At 38.6% G+C, this 25,382-nt stretch overlaps 1 protein-coding gene across 2 annotated transcripts in view; it reads right to left on the bottom strand.

Annotated features, from left to right (window-relative positions):
• Positions 1-25,139, bottom strand: part of DAAM2 (dishevelled associated activator of morphogenesis 2) — a 160,773-nt gene extending 135,634 nt beyond the window's left edge. For both annotated transcript variants that reach the window (XM_072642003.1, XM_072642007.1), the window contains exon 1: positions 24,970-25,139. The gene's annotated coding sequence lies outside the window, so the exon portion shown is untranslated. The remainder of the gene's footprint in view (positions 1-24,969) is intronic.
• Positions 25,140-25,382: the final 243 nt, after the last annotated feature.

The raw sequence follows: 25,382 nt of genomic DNA, 5'->3' as shown, positions 1-25,382 counted from the left end.
AATAAACGCTTGGTGACAGTTAATTGATTGACTGAATGAATAATAGTTTCTAGAGGCTTTACTCTGACCAATAAAAAAAGATAGACCTTATCCTGAGCAGCCCTAAACAAGTCAATCTGGTCAATCCCTTCCCTATATAACACCTCACTGATTATGAAACACCATGAAGGGAAGGAAGAGGATTTTCCTACCATCTCTCAGGAGCTATCAATGTAAACTGAAAAACCCAGTTCCAACCCTCCAGAAGCCAATAAAAGTAGTAAAATATGCTCATAGGTGGAGAAAAAAAACCTAAAGATATAAAACATAATAACAAGTATAAAACAAAATATCATCATTGGAGTTCATATTACTAAGAGAGGCTACGTGTCACAGTAGACAGAGATCTGATCTCTGAGTACGGAAGACCCAGTGCTAAGTCCTATTTTTTACACATATTGGCTGTGTGACCCTAGCAAATCATTCAAATGTTCAGTGCTCCAAGCAAATCTAGGACTGTAAGTTGCAGAGATCGTGCCCATTGGCTTTGGTGGAAAATGATTCTTACCAGGAGTTCTCTATACTACTGAAGTTATAGGTCTCATTAAAAACAAATTGCTGAGAAGGTACTCAGCATCAAGAAGAATTTAATCAGAGAAACCTTCCTGAAGGTGATATTATTAAGGATCTTTAACATCAAGGATTCTACACCATCACTGCAATATCCAAGAGAAATGCCACCTTCTACTCTGTGGCCGGACTCAGAGAGAATAAGTTCTTTCCCCGAAACACTGGATTTATATAACCTTGCAATCGCAGCAAGGCACTGTGCAGCTCTGGTTACAACAACAAGCGTTCAGGAACTGGGAGAACTTTGCAATGGCAAAGGCAGAAAAAGAAAACAAAACAAAATCCACATGAGGTTTTAATTTTCTGCAACCACGTGAGAAGGGCTCTCTAGATCTGGGCTATAAATACTGAGCTGCCATCAGTACAAGATGGAAAGCACACACACACACACACACCCACACACACAGCCACACACACATACACACATTTAAAATACGTACATGGCCCCCTTGAGTGTATTGGGGTACTAGAATGTAAGGAGGGAAAATATTCCTAAGAATGCCCATGCGGAGATCATGGCTCAGTCTTTTCAGTTGATTTTTGTGCTAGACTCTCCTTAATAGCTGCCTTGTATTGAGGCCTAATCAAACATACTTGACATGATTTGGAAAGAATTGATTCCCCGTTCTTCATCAGATTGGAATGCTATGCTGTCGCTCACTGTACCTACGTCAGATAGAATTTTATCAGCTGATGCAAGGAAAGTCATTTCATATGGAGTCCCCTACTCTCTCAAAGTTCTCTAGAAAGTTGTTCCAGATCAGGTATAGGTAAGCATGCAACCTGCAGCCTCAAGGTCACATGTGATTCTCTCCTTCCTTGGGTGCAGTCTTTTGACCAAGTCCAAGTTTTACAGAAAAAAATCCTTTTATTAAGGGAATTTGTTCTGTGAAGTTTGTATTTACTCAAAGGACTACTCTGGAGGACCTACAGGGCCACAGGTTCCTCACCCCCGTTCCAGACTAACCCCACTCAATTCTAATTACTTTGTTACTATGTCCCTATCAATTCACTGTTAATTAGGCTAATTATCAGAAAGCAGTCTGGTGTAATGACAGGTGTGTGACTTACAAATTGGCATCAGATGAACTCATAAGTATAGACCCCCAAAAAATTTCTTTTCACTTGTATGCATACTTCTTTTTATGTATTCTTAAGTTTTTTTAATGTGTTTCCTGACTGATTTACTCTATTATGGGTGCCCCAAAGGCAGGAACTGAAACATAAATGGAAGCATAAACTCAGGGAATTTGTTTTATCCTCCTGAGTGCCTTCACACACCATCTTCCTTTCCATGAGAAAGAATGAACGAGTGATAAAAACATTTATTAAGCGCTTCATAGGAGCAAAGCACTTTCTGAGTCTGTACACAACTACTGTACCAAAGAACTGAGCACTGTGCATGAGAATTTTAGAATGAGAAAAATTCTTATTGATCCAGGTGAAATGGAGGCAGAGAAGGAGAGACAAGTTTAGACTGAGATTCAAGTGTCTTGAATTTACACCAAAAGGTTTCTATGATACATCCAATGCTCAAGCAGTACCTGGAACCACTGCCCTCATCCCCCATCGTCAGAAGCCAGTTTTCCTCCTAATTGTGTAGAACACAATATTAAAGAAGAGAAGTTTTATTGAAATAACAAGAAAAAATTAAAATCTTGAAAAACAAATAAGAAAAACAAAATTGAAACAGAACCTCCCAATGAAAAACTTTCTCCTAAATATCTGGGTAAGCTCCTTGACAAGAGTCTCTTTCTCCATTTTCAACTCTTTCCCTACTTATTTCCTGCCTTCTTTTCTTCCTTCCTTCTTCCTTCCCTCCTTCCCTCTCTCTCTCTCCCTCTTGTCCTCCTCTTCCTTTTGCTCATTCTTCTTCTTCTTCTTCTCCTCTTTCCCTCTCTCTCCTTGCAGTTTCTTCTTGCTCCCGCCAATGGGCCCACAGCTTGCTCCCACCAGATTGCCCCTTTAATTTCGGGTATTTGTCAAGATTTTACCTCTGTAGTTCACCCTTAATCATCAAGCATGGCTCTCACTCAGCCATATGATCACCTTATATTCAGTTAAGCCTAAAAAAGACGCTGTCATTTGTTTTTCCTTTTCTATTATTGAAGAAAATTTATTTTCCAAGGCAAAAGGACCTCAAAGTCCTCCATATTACAGTTCTCTCTGCAATGCTCCAGTGTTGTAGGAATTCAAGAACTTTCTCTTACTGAGGGCATGCATCTCCTTTTACCCAGCACTCGAGGCCTCTGGTTACCCACCAGTTTGCCCAGGAGTAGCAATTTGCCACTTTCAGACAAATCTCTAATGTGAATCCTGAATTTAGATATGGTGAACTTTCTCCTTCTAATACCTGAGAGAGGTATCCTTCCCCCAAGCAAGGAATCCACACTGTTTCTGGGACCCATAATTGCTTCTCAGTCTGTTTTCTTAAACATTTGGTTAGGCAAGATTGTCAGCAATCTGCTTGTAGGCAGATCCCAGCCCTTTTCAAGGTAAGGATGGTCCTTCTAGCAATTTTCAGGAATTCACACCTTTATGCCAATGTCAGCATTTCAAATCAACTCTTAGGGGGATTTTTAGGGACAGTGTAAGTATAGCTATCAAGTAGAAGTTGCTTTAATGTTTGCAAGTCACTTTACATAGTTATCTCATTTGATCCTCACAATAACCCTGTAATAAAGAAGTTACTATTATCTCCATTTTATAGATGAGAAAGGGAATAAGCATTTATGTAGCTCCTACTGTTTGCCAGAGACTGTGATGCTCTTATTTTTAACAAATATTATCTTGTTTGATCTTTACAACATCCCTGCAAGGGAGTTAACAGTTATGACCCCCATTTAAAATTGAGACAAATAAAGGCTAAGTGACTTGTCCAAGGACATATACCTAGCAAGTGTCTAAGGTAGGATTCAAACTCATCTTTCTAATTCCAAGTCTAGTACTCATTCCACTGTACCACCAGTATATTTTCCAGTATACTTGAAAGATCACTGGAGTAGAAGTGAGGGAACCTGGACTCAAGTCTCTACTTTGTTTATCACTACCAAATGAGGCTGGGAAAATTACTTTACTTCTATGAATCTCAATTTTTTCTTCTGTAAAATGAGAGAATAGAGTTGGACTAGATGACCTCCAAGGAGCAGCTAAGTGGGGAACTGGAGAATGTCACACCTGAAGTCAGGAAGACTCGTCTTCCTGAGTTCAAATCTGGCCTCAGACTAGCTGTTTGACTCTGGGTAAGTCACTTACTATTGTTTGCCTTAGTTTTCTCATCTGTAAAATGACTGGAGGAAATGGCAAACCAGTTCAGTATCTTTTGCCAAGAGAACCTCAGATGAGGTTTTGAAGAGTAAGAAGTGACTGAAAAATGACTGAACAATGGTAACAGAAAAGTTCCTTCCTAGTCTAAATCCTAAGAAATCTATCTAGCAATTGACATATGGCTTTTATTTTTTGGAGCAGGCTGGTGATTTCATTGATGACTTCTGGTGAGGAACTTTCTGTATCAATGCAGGTCTGTACCTTCTCTACAATTTATAGCCTAACTCCAAGGTCAGGTCACCACTTTCAAAAGAGAGACGTAAGGGCAGCATTTGTTGCATAAGTTACAAGGGTTGGTAAAGGAATACAGAAATCATCTGATTGTCCTTTAACAAATAAAGAGAAAGATCTATTCATACCAGAGCAAAAGGCAGGAGAGGCAATGTGGAAAGAACACTGGCTCTAGAACTGGAGAACTTGGATTCACATCTTGAGTCTCCTCTTATTATATGACCTTGGACAATTCATCTCCTTCACTGGAGACTGAGTTTCTTCATCTAATAAAATTCTTTTGGATTAGGCATTTCCTAAGTTTTCTTCCAGTTTTGCATCTATGACCATATGAGACCTACTCAAATGCAGATGAGATCTTTCCATGTCCCTGTTAGAGGTTTTCCTGTTTTCTTGCTAAAGTAGAGTTGCTTAAGAGAAAATATTTGTCTGGTTTTGTAAACTTTAAATATTCAAATGAATTTTGTTTGGTGAACTTTTGGAAAATTTTTACCAGAAGTTTAATGTTCTGTCTTTCATTTTGGGAGAAGTTGTAGGGGATAGTGGGGTTGATTTTATGCATTTTTGAAATAGGCCATAATGGAAAAGTTTATATGGATATTCCTCTACCAAGTCCTACTTGAATGCCTCCTCATGGCTTGGAGATGACCTTGGGCTTTCAGAGGCTGTGCCAATGAAGCACCATTTCATGGTATGACGTTTCTGGGAAAGCTTTAAGTATGGTCCCTGAGCTATACCTATCTGCCTTCTGTGGGCCAACCCTACAAAGTATGGAGAGGCTCATCAGCCAGAAGGGGAGAGGAAATATCTGGCTATCGCTGCCTGCAACATAAAACAAATATATGAGATATCCTTTAGTCCTGTGAAGCCTCCTTCTGTAGCAGTGGCAAAGTGGCAGGACAGCAGACAGATGGTGCTAAGAACCATATAATTTTAAGGTCATCTGTAAATTTCAGCTCACTTGTTGGTAGTCTAAATGTGAGATCCTTGCCTATTGACCAAAAAGTGAATGTGCCTCTAAGTATGAATCTGAACATGTTGCTTCGCTATGTGATAAACTTCAATAGCTTCCTGTCATCTCTAAGATCAAATATAAAGTCCTCTGTTTAGTTTTTAAAGTTCTTTACAATCTGGTCCCAACTTACTTTTCCATCCTTATAATACATTACTCTCTTTCTTACTTAAGAAAATCCAGCCAAATCTTCACACATGGCACTCGATCCTCTGACTCTGCTCCTTTGAACTGGCTATTTCCTATGTCCAAAATACACTACCACCTCACCTGAGCCTCTTAACATTCCCATTTCCTTCAAAACTCTGCTCAAAGGACACCTTCTATGATATTTGGGGTTTAACCAGGGGTCTAAGAACTGGCTTTAAAACATATTTTTATAACTGTGAATACTGAGTATAACTGTTTTTCTTTGTAATCTTACGCACTTTATTTTATGCACTTAAAAACATGATTATAAGCATAAGTATAGGCTTTAGCAGATTGCCAAAGGGGTCTGTAACACAAAAACGGTTAAGAACTCTAGGTCTGCATGAAGCCTTTCCTGATCTTTGGGCTGCAAGCACTCTCCCTACAAATTTTACCTTGTTTATTTTCATATTTGTGCAGATGTTCTTTCCCCTAATAGAATATAAAATCCTTATGGGAGAAACTGTTTCATTTTTGCCTTTGTATCTTGAGTTCCTAGCATGGTACCTAGCACATAGTGACCACTTGAAAAATGCTTGTCCGTTGAGTGATTGATCAGTTTTGATATTCTAGCTAAGAATGAAACCAGAAGGAAGGAGTAAGTGGCAGCTAAGTACAAGGACAATTCAGCTTCTACTTGGAGGAGTAAAGAAAAGAGTGGCTGGTCTTCACTTTATCATGCATCCCTAGGCAAAAAGAAACAACAGTTCTCAGGACATCTGGTCAACTCATATTGTAGAATTCATGGTAAGTATTTGCATAAAGACCACCATGAAGGTAATGGCAGCACATGTACCAACATCTGTTGCAAAGAATGAAGAGATAAAGAAATTCAACAAAGAACTCAACAAGACGCTCCAAATTTAATCAGTAGATACTTTGATGCTCAGTTATTTTAGTCCAAAAATGGGAATAGGTACAGATGGCAAGTAACATATTGGAAAGTGTGGATAAAGAATTAAAAAAATTAGAAAGGTCAAAGACTCTGTGCACCAAATATGTACACAGAAACCTCACGGCTATATATCATTAATACTTTATTTGAGGAAAGAATACACACATAGTGAGCTTGGAAAATGTCAAATAACATCCCCTAATACTCTTCACATACACAAAAAAATTCATTATATTTTAACAAACAACTCTTTACTTATGCTCGAATCATTCCCAAATTGTGTCTGTGTACCACTATATTATTAGAGATAAAATAAAAATTGCTACAAAACTAGAATAAAGAATAAAACATGAGAAAAAGATATGGCATACAATTAAAACAACTCTATCCTGATCTATTTAAAGTTGTATTTGATGGAAAAAGAAGATGGATTAAAAATGACAGGAAAAATGATCAAAGTCATTTCATAAGTTGAACTAAAGGAAATCAGTTGCCATGAGAAAGAGATGAAAACATCCTAGAAAGTCCTTTAGTCAGAAAATACTTGACTTACTTGACAAATGAAAAGATATAACAGCCAAACACAACACCAGCTTATAATATAAACTAATTTGGAAAATCTAATAGAAGAGGATGATGGAAGATAGACTATGAACAACATTGTATCATAATACAGAATGAAGCAATAGAAAGCAAAGTTGATTTAAATAAAGTTTGATGAGATACTTTGTAATCAAAGTCATTCCAAGGGCATTTAAGGGTAGAAATGTAAGAACAAACAGAAAAAAAGATGGAATAGATCTGTAAAGATTTTTATAATTAACTTTATTTTTTCAGCATCAAGAACAGTTGGGTCCCTATAGTTAGACTTTAATACCTATTTGAAGCCATCAGCTGAGAGTTCCTTCTCCCCTTCTCCACATTTCACATCCCTTTGACCTCACCCTCAACCATCTCGTTCTTCACTCCAATATCTAATGAAAGGTGACTCTTCCTTCCTTGCCAAGGTTGGTCTTTCTAAATATACCACTTAATCCCACTCCTCCCACCTTCTCCAGAAGATTTTCCTTCCCATCATCTTTATTTTCTCTAATCTTCAGTATTTCTCTGTCTACTGGCTCTTTCTCTGCTGCCTAAAACACAATCATGTCTCATCCATCCTCAAAAAACCCTCACCTGATCTACCATACCCAGTTTTCCTTTCCTTCTCTACTAAATTCCTTGAGAAAAGTCCTTTATAATTTGGAACTCAAAATTTTTGAAAAATAAATGTTAGAAATTGTCTTTACATGTAATTGGAAAAAATAAAATACAATTAATAAAGGGAAAAAGTCATCTATATTTAATGCCTTCACTTCTCTTCTCTCTTGCTTCTAAAACCATTGGAATTTGGCTTCAGACATCTTTATTTAACTAAAAGTGCTCTCTCCAAATGTTGTCAATGACTTTTTAAATACCAATTCTAACAGTTTCTCCTCAATTCTCATCCCTCTTAATCTCTCTGCAGTATTTAGCATTGTTGATCATCCTTTCCTGTTGGATACATTCTCCTCTCTGGGCTTTAATGGCACTACTTCCTCCTAGCTGCCCTCCTCCCTGTGTGATTATTTTTTCTGTCTCCTTAACTGAACCTTTACCCTTACCAGATCTATGGACATTCCGCAATGGTTCAGTCTTAGGTTGCCTTCTCTTTACTCTCCATACTATCTCCTTTGGTTTTCTCATTAGATCCCATGAGTTTATTTATCATTTTTATTCAGATGAATTCTAGATCTATAAATCCACTCTTCCAAACCCCGCAATGACAGCAATTAGGTTATCCTATATAATATAATATAACTATATGGGGCAGCTAGATGGCATAGTGGATAGAGTGTGAGACCTGGAGTTAGGAAGAGTCATCTTCCTGAGCTCAAATCTGGCCTCAGATACTTAGTAGCTGTGTGACCTTGGACAAGTCACTTAACCCTCTTAGCCTCAGTTTCCTCATCTGTAAAATGAACTAGAGAAAGAAATGGCAAGCCACTCCAATATCATGGCCCCCAAAACCACAAATGGGGTTTCCTGTCAGCAACAATAACATACACACATATATACATACATATTTAGTATATATAGATGAGTTATAACTCCTTTCAATGCTTCAGTATAGATCTATTTCCACCACGGATACCTATGGAGAATGGGCATTTCCTCTAGTCTTAAAGGGCTGTAATGGACACAAACATTGATCTATATTTATTGTTGTTCAGTTGTTTCAATTGTGTCTGACTCTTCATGACCCTATTTGGGCCACATAGCTAGTGTATGAGGCCAGATTTGAATTTATGTCTTTCTGACTCCTGGCTCAGTGTTCTAGCCACTGTGCCACCTAGGTGTCCCAATATTGATCTACATATACTCACAGCTTAAAGGACATCAGGAAACACAAACACACACATACACACACACACACATACACACACTTGTTGATGGCTCAGTGGAAGTAGATGTCAGTTTAGACTATAAAGAAAGGGACATTCTAGCTGGAGCTCTTCTTTTGTTAACCTAGGACAGAGCACTCGAGATCCCAAGATCAGGAGTTTCTAAAGAGGACCAGTTCTCTAGTTCTCTATGAGGTAAAAGGGAATACAGAGAATGAGAAAAGAGATGTAAGGAAAACTCTAGACATTTAGTCATGACAGAAGAGTTGAAAATAACATGCCTGATCTGACCAGATGGCCACCCTTCCTTCCAAGAAAATCATAATCTTCTCCAATAATGGAGCAACTGGACAGGAGAGCACCTTGGTTTCCCAAGTAGAGCCCTCTCTCAGTTTTGTCCTTTTCTGCAGTGCTGCTGCTACCCCCAGCCTTGCATAATCATCCAGTGAACAAAAAACAAGTCTGTATAAATTCCTTACAGTACTGCCAATTGTACTAATCCTACTTATTTTTTGTTGCAAGTTCTATCTTAATGTTTGCCTATTTGTACAGTTGGTTTTGGTCTAGTACCAAAAAGGTTTAGATCAACCTGTCAGTCAACTAACATTTATTAAGTGCCTGAGTGCTGAGGATACAAAGAAAGTCAAAAAGACAGATCCTGCCTTCAAGGTGCTCACAATCTAATGTGGGAGACAAGAAAAGAGACATGAATAAACAAGTTATATACAGGATACTTAGGAAATAATTAGCAGAGAGAAGTCACTAGAAGTAAAAGGGGCTGGGGAAAGACTTCCTGAAGAAGATAAGAAGTCAACTAAGATAAGGTAATTTCCATGTCTGGATTTACTGACTTAAAATAAAGGAGAAAAAAACTTTCTTTCCATGGGCAGATTGTATCCTTACCTAACCTCAGGTGATTTTTTGAAAATATAACAAGAGAATTCTAGCTATTTTGCCAGGCTTCTGGCATTCTGACATAACTTAATTTGTACTTTTAACCCCTTGGGATGGCATGTCTGGCAAATAAAAGAGGACAGTGTAAGATTTAAGTAATGTACAGACTTTAAAGGTGAAGAGATGATGACTGAGAGAGACAATGGTAGGAGCTAAGGCAGGTCTGACAGTTTGCTTTCATCAGTATCAGAATGGAGACAATCAAGTATTGCCCAATGGGTCCTAACCTGTGGGGGATTTAAACACTGCCCTATTCCAGTATCGAAGCTGAAAGGGAAGACAAATGCATAAGTAGATCATAGAGTGAATATTCTGTGACCCTGAAAAAGTGCTCTTGTATTCTTATTTGCCGATGTAAATAAAACATGAGAATCATCATTTTTCTATAGCACTATAATGAACTAATTGCCTATGTCCAACTTCCATTTCCCAGGGATAAAGATAAATGAGACACTTAATTTATTGATAAGCTCTCTCTATCATTTGTATGCTATGGGTGAGGGACTGACAAGTGGGAGACAGACTCCAGTTAAAAAGGGTCTCTGTCTTGGGAGGATATAGATCGAGGGAATGAATTGTTTGTGAAATCTGTTATAAGTGATGCATGATTCTCCTTTAACTATGGATTTACTCATCTGAAGTGTGTTCAAATTATGTCCCTGAGTGAAAATAGATAAATGAAGAAACATGAAAGGAAGGTAAAGGAAGAAATGTGGCTGTGTAGCTGGAGGCTGAACTAGAGATAGAATGACACATATCCCTAGAAAAGAATCTTGGATGTAAAAGTGAGGATTGAGTGCTGGTTGACTGACAACTACATGGCCCGGGGTCCTAACTGTTTCTAGTATCCAAACTACTAACTTAGATATATAATTGTGCACATGAATCTTAAAGGAACAGGGTAACAGACTGAACATAATTCAACATAACCCATTCCCATTTTTATAACATAAAGTAATGGTGGACCAGCATCATATTTAAGCATGATCATGTCTCTCTTTACTGCCGAACTCAGTTCAAAGGTAGATGCAAATAAAATGGTGGTGATGATGATGATGATTACTGGAGAATATATTTAGAGCTGAAAGGGAGGTTAGAGATCAAACCTCCTCATTTCATAGATGAAGAAACTGAGGCAGAAAGAGGTTTAATGACTTTTCAAGAGTCACACAGTCAGTATCTGAAACCGAATTTGAACTCCAGACTTCCTAATTTACAAGCCAATGGCCAATCCACCTCACCAAAATAGAGCATCAAGGGTCAAGGTCAGCTCAGATTATTTCCCACAGAGACTATTTCCAAGATGGCAAAAAGCTCTTTAGTCAGCAAAACAGAACTGACAAAAAACATACTAATCTAGGGTGCTTTACTGGATCCAAAATAAATTCAGCAAAAGAATATGGAAGTTCCCTTGCCTCTCCCATAGCTATCCCCTTCTTCATCTGTCTCTCCCTGGATGCATTTATCCTTAATAAATATTCTAAAGATCTGGGATTTTTGTTTAGATTGGAATTCCCTTTGCCAACAAAATTGCAGCCTCTTTGCAAATGTGATCGATGAGTCTTAGAAAGTCTTTCGAAGTGGAGGCTGCTAGGTGGCATAGTGGGTAGAGTGTGGGCCTTGGAATCACAGGAACTGAGTTCAAATCTGGTCTTAGATAATTATTAGGAGTGGGACCCTGAGCAAGTCATTTAACCCTGATTGCCTCCAAAAGAAAAACAAAATCTCTGGAAACACAAAGAGTTTAAGTGACTTGTCCATAGCTAAATAGCTAGCATGGGTCAGAGACAAGATTTGAACCCTAGTTTTTACCAAATTGAGGTCCATCAGGATGAGAGGTAGTACAGTAGTGCTGGACCTGGAGTCAGAAAGATACCTCCAGTTCAAATCTAGCTTCAAATACTTATTAGCTGTGTGACCCTGGTCAAATCATTTCACCTATTTGCTTCAATTTTCTAAACTGTAAAATGGGAATAATAGTAGCACCTAAATTCTAGGGTTGCTGTGAAAATAAAAAATACATTTATAAGCATTTTGCCAAACTTTAGATATGTCTGTATGCTAAATAGTCTGTTCATCTCTGGTTTTTTTGTAAGAATAACTCAAATTTCTCCATTTTGTTGAACAACTGTCCTTTTTCATTGATGATTGGGTTCAAAGTTGCAAGATATTATAATTTTTAATTTTCTTTTATTATTAATTTTCTCGTTTATTTCCTTTGTCCTTCACAATATCAAATTATAATTATTCTACTGATTCTTCATAAATAAGAAATTTTAAATGATTAAGACTGATTTTTTTCTTCATTGATGAATGTCTCTCTCTCAACTGCTTATAATATTTTTTGGTTGACCCTGATGTTCTAGTGTCTGATGATTATATTTCTTCATGAATTAAACTTGAAGTATCTCTATGGTGGTTTACTACAGATTTTATAAATCTGTATTTTGCCATCTATTTACAATATTTCTGGGCATTATTTAAAAATTAATTTTTGAAGCATTTTTAATGTCATTGTATCTTTCTAGAAAGTCTGTAATGTTTACATTATCTCTATACTTTAACTTCATGGTCAATCATTTCAACTTGAATAAAACTCATGTGTTGGTCCATTTAAAAATAAATCTACTCCACCAAATTTTCTTCCATTTTTGATTATTGGGTCCCAATTCTTCCACTGTTTCTTCATAGCACCTATGATTTCGAAAAGATTGCTGTTGTAACTTTAAGTTGTCAGCTCTCCTTTGTCTTTCTTTTCTCTTCCTTGACAGTTCTGATATCTGCTTTACTTCCATCCTTATTTTGCCCTTTAATGGATTTATTTCTTTTCCAAAGAATTTCAGAGTTTTTTTGGTGTTTTTCCATTACAGTTTCTGGAAATCCCATAGAATTTATTGCTTTGCTTTCTTTTTCACCAGGGATTTTTGAATCTATAGTAATTTTTGTACATGCTCTTTTCTAGTTTGCTCATTTTTTTTCTTTCTTTAGCATTTCTCTGCTGATTTATGTGATGTGACCTTTCCTAATCTTTCTTCACGTTTGCTATTATTATTTGTTTACTCCAATTCATGTATTACTTTCTGCTTTGAAACGATAGAAGAGCATTGGGCTTTGATATGAACTCTCAGTCAACAATCTTTGGAAGTTCTTATTTCTCCTCTTTTAATTGGTGTTTTCTTCAGTTTATTTGGTGCTTTTGAAGTTGTTTGGGGGTATTTAGTGGAAGTTAATATATTCCCAAACTCTCAGCTACCTGTCTATTCTAGATAACATTGGATAAGACCACATACTTCTGCATTCCTTATCATTCATTGTTGCCTGCTTTATTTTTTTTCCAGACCACTAGGACTGATTAAATTCAATGATCTCTCTCTTTCAAGGGGTCATTGCTGAGGACAACTCAGCAGAAGTGCCCATTGAGAAGCATGGGAAGTGGGAGTGCTGAACAAGCACATTTAGACATAGTAGGATAGTAACTCACCCTTCTGTTATATTTTCTGTAGGAATTTTCTAGTGGGAATTTTTTTCTTTTTTCCTCTCATTCTCGTTATAGTACTTATTCTTTCATTTGGCACTTTTCTTGCTATTCTGGGATGGTAAAAGTGGGATCCAGGCTAATATACACCTTCTAACTCAACCATTTCACAAAGAACTCCAGGTTTATCTCTTTTCTAATGATAATATTGACACCCAGGAAGGGAGAGTGATTTTCCCAAGGCCACAGAGGAAGTAAGTGTCAGAGCAGGAACTCAAGCCTAATTTTTAACATCAACTTTGGTTCTCTTTCCGGGAATCCCAAGCTTTCCTCCAAGACTATTGATTTTTGATCAATTTCTTTATTAACAGCTACCTGAATAGATGATCATCACCTCCAACAGAAATAGTGGTAGCACATGTCCTTCTCTGTCAATATAGCTAACGTTCAAATGAATGGATAATGACTGATAGTGAACAATTAATAACACAGTACCGCCTTAAAAAAACTTTTGTAATCAGGCCTTCTCAATGATGATGATGATGACAATAATATTTCTGGAGTGATTTGGCCTTTCTTGTCCCTTTGACAATATGAAATGGACATAATCATTTGTGCTACCTTGGTTAATTACAAATATTATTGCTATCATTGGAGAAATATTAATGTTTTCCTTCCATTCATTTCCTTGGAATCTGTCCCCTCTCTGCCCTTCTCTAGGAAACCTAAGTTAGGGTAAGAGTAGACAGAAGAAGAGCAAACCTTAATTTCAAATAATTTGATCTAGTACATTGATTTTTGTTTGTCAAATTTAAATAATAGAGGAGAACTTGACTGTGGCATTAAGTCTGGGTTTCTGGCTTAGAAAGGTTGGTAAGGGTAGTGTGTTTATAACACAACAGAGATGACCTATCCTTGGGACAAAAGGAGTAATATACAAGTGTCCGCCACAAGAAGTAGTCAGATTTGGCAGGAACAACCCATGTAATGACGTAAATACTGAATCTGAATATAAAGCCAGTGTTCTCAAAGGGGCAAAGGATTCAGCATCAACAGACTCCCCTGGGACTACTCTTTTTGCTTTACAGAACCAACAACGATCATTTTCTGAGGAAATCCCAAAGGTCAACTGGTCTGTCCAGTCCCTATCTCCAGGGAAGATTATAAGCAGACCCCAAACACTGTGCTAGGTCTAGTCTCAATACATAATATTCAATAGTCTCAGTACATGGAGTTTAAAGGATAGAGGTAAAAAGGTGATAAAGGGTAGGGCAAATATCCTATCTGATCCAGTCGTGGCATGATTGCATTTATGGGGAAATCAGAAAATGGCTAGAACACATTCAAGACAAAACACCAAGTTTTACCTGAAAATACATTAAAAGGGAGGAGAGATGAAAAATAAACTATATGTTTGAAGATATAGCCATTAGTCATTATTTGACTAAAACAATCCTCCAAAGCCCAGTTGTCATAATACTCCTCCAACATATTATGTGTGTTTATCCTTCATTGTGGAAGAAGACCATTCCATCAGAGAAATAATGACATGACTTGCGCTTGACTTTGTTCAAGTGAGGGAGGGCTGTGCAGGTCACCAGCCTCACTTCTCCTCCAGAGCCATCTGAATCCAGTGACCAGATATTCATCAGGATGACTGGAGATGACCCAGGATGAGGCAATTGGGATTAAATGACTTGCCCAAGATCACACAGCTAGTGAGCGTCAAGTGTCTGAGGTGAGATTTGAACTCAAGTGCTCCCGACTCTTGTACTGGTACACCACCTAGCTGACCCCTCCAATATATTATATACTTATTAAAGGACCAGGGGAGAACAAAAGGAAGAATGGGCATGGAAAAGGATAAAGACTCTTTTTGGGGTCACCAATAAAAAAAAAAAAACAACTGATCTATAGAAGCCAAGTGGAGCAGCTAGGTGGTGCCATAAAGCTTGGAGTGCCAAGCCTGGAATCAGGAAGACATGAATTCAGATCAAACCTCAGACACTTACTAGCCTTGTTACCCTGCACATGTAACTTCTGTTTGCCTCAGTTTCCTTATCCATAAAGTGGAGACAATAGTAGCACCTACTACCCAGAGTTGTTGTGAGAATCAAATGAAGTGATAATTTTAAAGTGTTTAGCACATAGTGAACATTATATAAACGCTAGCTATTGTTATTATTGCTATTATTACAAATGCTATTATTATTATTGTATGGAAAGATGGACGATTTTATTCCAAGGGAGTCAACATTACATACGATTAATTCAAGTTTGAAAACTGTCCAGATAATTCAGGGTTTTGAAAACAGATTTTAAAGGCTAAAATGACCCTCCCCCTCAAATTGTATCTGTGTAAACCTACTGATTTCCTGCCTTTTCTTCTATCCCTCTTAATTGTCCACAGCAAATGTTTAATCTAAAAGAGCTTATGCTGGACCAGGTCTAACTCTGACCAATCAACTGATTCAGGCTTGAGGTTAGAATACAATGATCATAGATTAGAAATGGAAGGGAACAGAAAGGTCAACTGGTCCAACCTTTCATTTTATAGATGAGGAAACTGAGGAAAAGAAGTCAGAGGGCTTTCCCAAGGTCACACAGCTAATAAGTAGGAGAGCCAGGATTTGAATTTAGGTCCACTGACTCCAGTCCACTGCACTGATGAGACACATATGGACCATAATATGAAACAAAAATATTAATAACAAATTTAAAATGATGCAATTCCTGTTTAAATTAAAACAAAACACTACTCTCCATCTCTACATTCACCAAAGTATAATAGCGCTAGATCAGAAAGGCAGAACAATGGAAATTATGTTAATTATGTTAAAACTTGCAGCACCACTGCCTCCCCTACTCCCTTAAAAGACCATCCTTGCCTACATAAAAGAGATGACACTCCTACCATAGTGGCTTTCTCTTTATCTCCTTAATAAAGCACTGATTTAAGGCAGGCAAAGAAAGAAAACAATATTATATGAGCTACTCTAAAACATAACAGAATTTCTTTGCATTATCCATCATGTAATATTGACCATGATGGTGCTGGGCAACATAGGTAGAGTAGTGGATTGAGAGCCTGGCCTGGAGTCAGGAATACTTATCTTCATGAGCTCAAATCCAGCCTCACACACATACAAGCTGTGTAACCTTCGACAAGTCACTTAAGCCTGCTTCCCTCCATTTCCTCAGATGTAAAATGAACTGGAGAAGGAAATGGAAAACCCCTTTCAGTGTCATTGCCAAGAAAACCCTAAATGGGGTCACAAAGAAGATGCTCATGACTGAGCATCAATAGCAACAGTTTTTTCCTAGACAAAATTAAAGAAACACCACAAAACTATTTAGCTGAAAAAGCATGAATGAATATTGAACAGTACTATCATTGCAATAAAGAGACGCAGAGAGGAAGTCTATTTCTGGATGTATTTCTACCTCTTTTGTGCTGACCAAAGGCAAACAAAGGTCCTAAGAGGGAAAGCTATGGTTTTCCCAGTAGCAATGTATGACCGTGAGAGTTGGACTATAAGGAAAACTGAGCACTGTAGAATCAATGCTTTCAAATTGTCATTCTGGACAAGAGTTTTTGAGAGGTCAAATAAGTCAACACTTAAAGAAATTTAAAAGGCTATTCACTGGAAATTCAAATACTAAAGTTGAAGCTTTGGATACATGATGAGAAGACAAAACTCACTGAAAAAGACCCCAGTGTTGGGCAAGATTGAAAGCAAAAGGAGAAGAGGACAGCAGATAATAAGATGGATAGATAATGTCATGGAAACAATGAGCATGAACTTGGACAGGTTTCAAAAGATGGTGGAAGATGAAAGGACCTGGCATACTGTGGCCCTTGGAGTCAAAAAGAGTTGGACGCAACTGAACAACAATGTTAGGTATGACATAATATAGAACAAAGATAGTAACTTAGGACCTCTTAGCTTCGTTTAGCTCTTTAGTTCTTACCCTAAGGTTGATTTGCATCGCGGTCAGGGAACATTATAGGATCTGAGGGGAGGTCACACCTCAGTGTGGACACCTTAGTCCTGTCACACAAGGAAGGTTCCCCTTATCTCCCATGATGTTCTTGTGAATATTTGACTATAATTAAAAAAGAAATTTTCTAATCCAAAGTGAAGTCCACACCAAAGGAAAAGTAATCAAAATAATTGATTTAATTTAGACTGGAGGTTCTAATAACCTTTGCTTACCACAAGACTGGATGCGGTATATGGCTCTAGGGTATGTTCTCTGCAACCTTTAACCCCTTCTTTCCAGGAGGAGATTTTAAAGCTACAGAATCACAGCAGACAGAAGAAGTCAGCAGGCTGACTAGTTATAGCTATAGTAGATGCTAGCTGAAAGCAGCTCAGTGACCAGAAAACAAGTAAGGTCATCCATCAGAGACTTAAGATAATGTAACCATTCATTAGAGAGCAAAATTATTTTATCATCAGAGGATGGTAATAAGTCTTTCTTGTTGGAGGAAGCTTACCCTTCCATGCACATATCTGGTCACACATGTATATAAAATTCATACCTATGGCCCAGTCAAATATACCTTCTATATATGTGCCTTCCTAACTGATGGTGTAGTAACCCATGGGAAAGTATATTCCCTTTAAATATGAAGATTCGTTTTTGCTACTTGATTTGTTATGCTATCTGATTAAATGCCTTTTGCTTTGAACTAATGTGTTCTCTGTCCTTATAAAAGGAAATACTTTGGTGGGGGTTTCTGTTTTGAAGTTCTAAAGGATGCTGACCCACTGAGGACCTCAGACCTGGAGTGACTTTCTGGAGATGCATGTTTGCAGGACAAGGAAAAGGAAGGGAGCAACTAGGTACTTCTGCACAGCATTTCAGAATCATCACAGTTTAAAAAAAATCCAGTGAGGAGAGATGGGGAAGCACATCTTGCCCTTAGATGGGTTTACATATTCCTTGACTAGAGCATGTCTGGAGGAGTTGGCCATCAGCTAGTTTTGTAAAAGCTGAAAAGTCATCCTAGGACATGGTTATAGTAAAAACTTGAGTAGGAACAAATGTGCACTTCAAAGACATGGATATAAATGTCAGTATGAAGAATCTCTCAGAGGACACTGAATAGTCCTGGAAAGCTATAACTGCTCCCTCAGCAAGAGAGCAGTTTAATACTGCTCTCATGCTCTGAGAGATCCCTTGTTCACCTTGGAGCAAATCAGGGAGAAGAGAAAAATTCCAGCCAAATTCTCGATTCTGGGCCCCACCCCTGGAACTGGGTACTTATGAGGGTCTAGACCTTTTAATTCATTGAGCCCTATGAAAGTCTCTTCTGTACTTGACCCTGAGCATTGTTCTTAATGATTAGTGGTTCTCTTCTGCTCTCAAGCCAATCTTACAAATTCTAGACAGAGTAATGAGAATGATAGCCCAGTTTAAACATCTACAGTACTCAAGGAGTCTAACTCATTCCTTCCTTCTACCACCCTTAAGCCAACAAGGTCTGTTTAGTAGTTTGTACTGTTGACCTCTGTTCTAGAACTGGGGAAGTGGCGATGGGAACTTATGAGTGGTCTTTTGACAGAAAATGTAGCTAACTGACTTGAGATCCAGAGTTCAATGTCTATACAACCCAGAAGGATGGGGAATGATGACATCTGAGACTGATTCAGAGCTATATTGCTTCTAAAATACTTTATTCAGACAGACGGACATAGATAAAATTTCTTTGGAACAACTAGGTGGTGCAATAGATAAAGCCTGAGATCCAGATTCAGGAAGATTCAATTTCCTGAATTCAAATCCAACTTCAAACACTTACTAACTATGTGATCCTGGGCAAATCACTTAATCCAGTTTACCTCAGTTTTCTTATCTGTAAAATGAGCTAGAGAAGGACATGGCAAACCACAACAGTGTCTTTGCCAAGAAAACCCCAAACGGGGTCACAAAGAATTAGACACAACTGAACAAAAATAATTTCATTTGATCTTTGGACTAACCCTGCTAACTCAGTAGTATGAACATTATTGTCTTCATTTTACACATAGAAAAATCAAGGCTTATAGAAATTAAGTAATATAGAGTTAGAAATAAGGATACCAAGTTCCATAAATACGGGAGTCCCATACAGCAGATCTGGGACTCAAATCCTGGTTTCTGATAGCTAAATCTGGAGCTATGTTCACAGGTATACAATTTCTCTTGGTTAGAAAGTAGAAGTTGAAACTAACTTAAACCTTAGTGGAAATGCAGATCACTATGGCTAAATGTGAATAGAAGAGTTTCCAGCCTGGGGAGCCCTTTCATTATTCAAATGCCAGCAATCAATCCATAAATCAGCAAGCATTTATTAAGCTCAGATCCAGTCTTCTTACACCTTGCTTCCCTCCATATACTCTGCAGTTCAGTGACACTGACCGCTTTGTTCTTCCTTACCCAAGATACGCCATTTCCAGAAACTGCATTTTCTCCAGCTGTACCTCCAGGCCTTGAATGTTATCTGTCCTTTTCTCTTCTTCCTGGCTTCTCTGGCTTCCTTCAAGTCTTAGATAAAATCCTACCTTCTGTAAGAAGCCTCTCCTGACTTTCCTTATTCGCTAGTGCTTTCTCTTTGAAATTGGCTCATTTAGGCAGTGTAGTGAATACAGTGCCAGGCAGAGAGTCAGGACGACTCATCTTCCTGAGTTCAAATCTGACCTCAGACACTTATAAGCTATGTAACTGTTTGCCTCAGTTTCCTCATCTGTGCAATGAGCTGGAAAAGAAAACGGCAAACCACTTCAGAATGCTGGCCAAGAAAACCCCAAATGGGATCACTAAGATTCGAATGTGACTGAATAAGAACAAATTTCTTTGAAATTATCTCCAAATTTATCCTATTTTACATAGTTATTTACATGCTGTCTCTCTCCATTGGATTGTGAACTCTTTGAGGATAGGGACTGTTATCATCTTTCTTTATATCTCTAGCACCTAATACAGTATCTGGCATATAGTCGATGCTTCATACCTGCTTATTAACTCAAATATTAAGTGCATGCAAGGTGTTGACTCTTCAAGAGTTTATATTCAATGGAGAAAACAAGTGCATCCATTAAATAGAAAGTAATTAGAGAGGATGGCCATTAGGTAGGGGCACCAAGAAAGGCTTTATGGAGAAGGTGGTACTTGAGATGATCCTTGGAGGAAGAGAGTGATTCTATGAGTCACAAGTAAGAAGGGAATAGATTATAGACATAGGGAATCTGTAGACAATCCGTGCAAAAGCATGATGATGAGAGATGGCATGTCCTCTGTGAGGAACAGAAGGAAGGTCATTTTGAGATGCAAAATGAGTTTGGAAAGACAGATGGTGATGGTTTTAAAAAGCTAAACAGAAGGGTTTCCATTTTATCCTAGAGACAATAGGGAGCCATTGGAGTTTATTGAGTGAGAGAATGATATAATTAGATTTGCATTTAAGGAAAATCACTCTGACAGCTGTGAGGAAGATGGACAAGAATAGGAAGAGGTTTTAGGCAGGAGCCCAGTTAAGAAGATGTTGTAACAGTCTAGGTGAGAGATGAGGAGGGGCTAAAATAAGGTGGTGGTGGCCATGTGGGTAGAGAGAAAGGGTCAGATGCAAGAGCTGTGGTAGAGGAAGAAAAAGCAAGAATTGGCAACTGATTGGGTATGTGGATATGTTTAAGTGATAATAATAAGGAATGGAAGACAATGCCAAGGTTATGAATCTAGGAGCCTAGAAGAATGGTGGCATCTTCAAAAGAAATAAGGAAATTTGGAAGAGGGGAGAGTTTGGGGGGGAGGGTGCAGATAATGAGTTTTAATTTGAACATGTTGAGTTTGAGATGTCTGTGGGAAATCTAGTTTGAAATGTCCAGTGGTTGTCTAGACAATGTTTTCCAAACAGAAGAAACAGTAAGGACCTTTTCCATCTTGGATATACTTCTTTGTAACTACAAAGATTGGTCAGGACCCCATTGACCCTCCTGCGATACCACATCAACAAAAAAGTCAATGCCAAGTTGCATCCCTTCTCTCAAGTCTCTTACATTTGATATTAGTTGAGAATTCATGAGCCTGGAGGAGGACTATCATGGAGGCTCAATTCTTCTTAACCATCAATGCCCTCTTACCTGAAGAGTTTTGGTTTTGGTTTTCCCAGGAAGCAATAGAAGGATTAATTTTAAAATATTATCAATTGACTCTTTTTGTTAATAAAAGAGAAAGTTCTGGTTTAGGAGTCAGAGGACCAGGATGCAAATCCCACTTTTGACAGTACTTTCAGGAACTTGATAAGTCATTTATTCTCCTTGGATCTCAGTTTCCTAGTCTGTACAATAAAGAGGGTAGTATTAGATGGCTTCCAGGTTCCTTCCAGTGCTAGCTCTATGACACTTTGATAAAGTTTCTAGCCCATGAACCATCCTTCCTTCACATCCCCAACTTCCAAATGCCTATCTACGCTCATATCTTTGGCATAGCCCAGTCATTTAAGGTTACTTAGTGATGAAGCTATCTATCCTATCTCATATAACATTCACTTCCTTGGGAATTAGTGGCAGATTAAGGAGCATGAGCAATTCTTATTGGAAGAAGGACCCTGCCTGCCATCCTCCAAAGTTATTATCTACTCTCTTCCTACTCACCCACAACAACATACCATGTATTCTTGTATTCCTTAATTAGCTCCTTTTTTTCTAGGTCATAACCCTTCTATGAAATGTTCTGTGCATTCTTTGTCCCTCTTGGATACCACTCTTTTCTTAGTCATTGTTACTCAAGATGGAAAAAAAAGTTTTGCCTTAGATTCACCCACCTTACCAGACTTTGATGTTTTATCAGTGAGCCAAATTCATTCCTTGAGAACCACAGAGTCATCAGTCAGTCAGTCAATAAGTATTTATTAAGCACCTACTGTGTGCCAGATATTGTGCTATGGCTTGGAAATACAAAGAAAGGAAAAAGAAAGTTCTTTTCTCAAAGAGTTCACATTCTAATGGAGGAAGACAACAGGCAAATAACTAGGTACTTATGGACTACATACAGGATTAGAAAGAAATAACCAACTGAAGGAAGTCACTAGGATCAAGAAGGATGGAGAAAGGCTTCCTCTAAATGGAGGGATTTTAGTTAGGTCTTGAAGAAAGCCAGGAGGCGGAGATGAGGAAGGAGAGGATTCTATTCATGGGACATAGCCTACTTGAAACCGAGGAATGGACCCTCTTGTCTGAAGAAAAGCAAGGTCACTGTGTCCAACATCACTGGATCAAAAGTACTTGAGGGAGGGTGAGGTACAAGAAGATTGGAAAGTGGAAAGGGACAGGTTATGAAAGGTTCTGAATATCAAACAGAGAAATTTATATTTTATCCTGAAGCTCATAGGAAAACACTGGAGTTTAATGATTAGGGAGGGATGACATAGTAGTGCTTGAGCTTTAAGAAAATTACTTTAACAGTTGAATCAAGGATGGACTAGAGTGGAGAGAGACTTGAGTCAGGCAGACTAATTTTCACGCTATTGCTATAGGCCAACTGTGAGAACATGAGGGCCTGTACCTTTTCTGCAGTATCAGAGGAGAGTAGGAAGTGTATTTTGGAGATGCCATAAAGGTGAAATCAGACCTTGGCAACTGATTTCATATGGGGAGTGAAAGAGAATGAGGAGTCAAGGATGACACCTAGGTTTTGAACCTGGGAGATTAGGAAGACAGGGATACTCTCAGTAGTAATGGGGAAGTTTGGATAGGGGTGGAGGGTATTTGGGAAAAAAGATAATGAGATCAGTTTTGGACATGTTGACTTTAAAACGTCTACTGGACATCCAGATCAAGATGTCCGATAAGCAATGGAGAGGCAGCATGGGATAACTTTTTAAATGAATGAATAACATTTAGTCATCACCCCCATTAATGGATGAAGTATTGTGCACATGAACACTCATCCCTTCTGCATCCCAGCCCCTTTCTCCTATTGCATACCCACATATACATGGGCACATTACCACAGAGAAAAGCATGAGCATACAAGTGCTAATACCAATACAGCCATATTTGCACATAATAATTTCATTTGGCTCCTAAATACCTAAATGCCAATGTCCTCCAGGATTTGAATTAAATGAATAATTTCCACTTGTTTAAGTTCTCTCATTCTGAAAAAAAAATCACTTTGTCTAGTATTTAATAGAATCTTAATCCAAAACACTTCAAAACATAAGTCCATTTGTTGGAATTTCCTTCATATGAAAAGAATCTAGTAAATTTTCCAATCAACTAATCCAAAGGATACTAACAACTAACTCCCTCAGTCCCCCTCCCACCAAAATTTTTGTTGTAAAATGCCAAACCAGAAAGAAACTCTCTTAGATGAAAGCTGAAAATAATCTCTTCTGTGGTCTCTTGTTTGTCAAAACTGACTATTGACATCAGAGAGTCATGTATTGTGTAATCCTGACCCAATACATTTTTGCCCCCTTCCACATGAGCAAAACATGTTTCTTTCATGTTAAGTCCCAAGGTAAATCCCCTTCTTCAGGAAAATCAGTCTTCGGAAAGAAATCTCCCCAAAACAGACACCAAACTAAGGAATTTAGATGGGGTTGGGAGGAAATCAAGGGATATGTTCAAATATTTATGGATTTAAGGATGTCATTCTTCTCAGATGTAATTCAGGAGAAACTACAAGGATTCTTCCATGTATCCCCCTGCAGAACTATTCTTGCATAAATCAGAGCATGTTGGATGAGTGTACAAGGCAAAGGGAAGGGTTAACTAAGCCCAGACCTCAGCAATCTGTGTTCAATTTTGATAAAAATCTTTCTCTCCACCCCACAGCTCAGATACTTCTCTTTATGTTACAGGCTCACATCTTGTTTGGGGCACTGCACACTCTCCGGGGTACCCAGCACCCACACTGCTGTGGGACAGATGTGGCAAAGACTTCCAGCCCACTCCCTGCCTTCTGGGGATCTAGCTTGTGCCAGAGTCTATGCCCTCCTCTTCCCCCTCTTCCTCCTCCACTTTTCCCCCCTCCTCTTCCTTTTCATCCTCCTCACAAATTACCTGTCCCCCAGATTGATTCCTTCCTTATATAAATTACAGAGCAAACTCCTCTAAATGTCAAACCCAAACAACGAAGTTATGCAGTAGCTAACTGGGGATGCTGAGGCTTATAAACTCAAGGAGCTTATTTCCAAATGCCTTTCCCCTCCCCAGTCCCTGGCATTCTTCCTCCTGAGTGGCTCAAGCCACAGGACCAGACTAAAGACAGCTTCCACTACCACCAAGAGGGGAACAGATACTGCTCGTTCTGCCCCATCTGCAGTCAAGACAGCTTGTGCACGGCTGGGAACTGAGTCTGGAAAGAGTTAAAACCCAACCAACCCAAGGAGCCAGTTGGGGACCCTGAACTGGGGAAAAGCCACAGGAAAGTTGCCAGTATTTAGGGGTTGGGAGAGTTCATTTTGGGTTGACGCTCCTGTGACAATCAAGGAATCAGATTTCAAATCCACAAATCTTTCTCTCCCCCTCTCAAAGTTTTCCAAAGACATTTCCTTTATACAAATGTGCCAACACGTACACACACACACACACACACACACACACACACACACACACACACACACACACACACCAGCAGCAGCAGCAGTAACATAATCCCAAATGTCCACAGCTCCTATGTACACTTAGAAGAAACAAAACAGCTTCCCCATAGCAGAGCAGTGTTTTCCAACCCCTCTTAAGATCGAAGAGAAAGTTTTTTAAAAGGAGACATATCCCTTGAATGTTGCTCCTTATTTTCATGCGCCATCCTCCCAACATCATGAAACAGAGACCAGAGGGGCTGAGGCTGTGGCACTTACACCGTATATCCCATAGCTTCGTCTTGGCTCCCCGACTTCTGGAGTTCTATAATCCACACAGAGTGCCTCTTGTCCTCCTCCTCCTCTTTCCTCTCTGTACTGTACAGTACTCGGACTGAAGCCACTGCTGTTTTCACTTTCCGACCAACCTCTCTCCTCTCTCTTCTCCCTCCCTCCCAGCCTCTGACGTCAGGCTGCCTTGGAGAGATATTTATGGCAAGGATAGTTTAAAGTTTCCCTAGGTAGAGTTCTGATCGCAGTTCCTCGGGATTTGTAATTTTCACACTTTCACGCAGAAAGCTCCACAAAGACGGGAAAAGATGGAGAGAGGAAACAGACAATGAAGGCAACTGTTTAAAACTTTGGCAAAGGGAACTCCCAACACTGTCTCTCTTTTGAAAACACTTTAGGGT

The sequence above is a fragment of the Notamacropus eugenii genome, chromosome 2 (assembly GCF_028372415.1).
Source record: "Notamacropus eugenii isolate mMacEug1 chromosome 2, mMacEug1.pri_v2, whole genome shotgun sequence".
NCBI classification, from domain to species: Eukaryota; Metazoa; Chordata; class Mammalia; order Diprotodontia; family Macropodidae; genus Notamacropus; species Notamacropus eugenii.
Note: the sequence above shows the minus strand (reverse complement) of the source record. Positions and strands in the feature narration are given on the sequence as shown.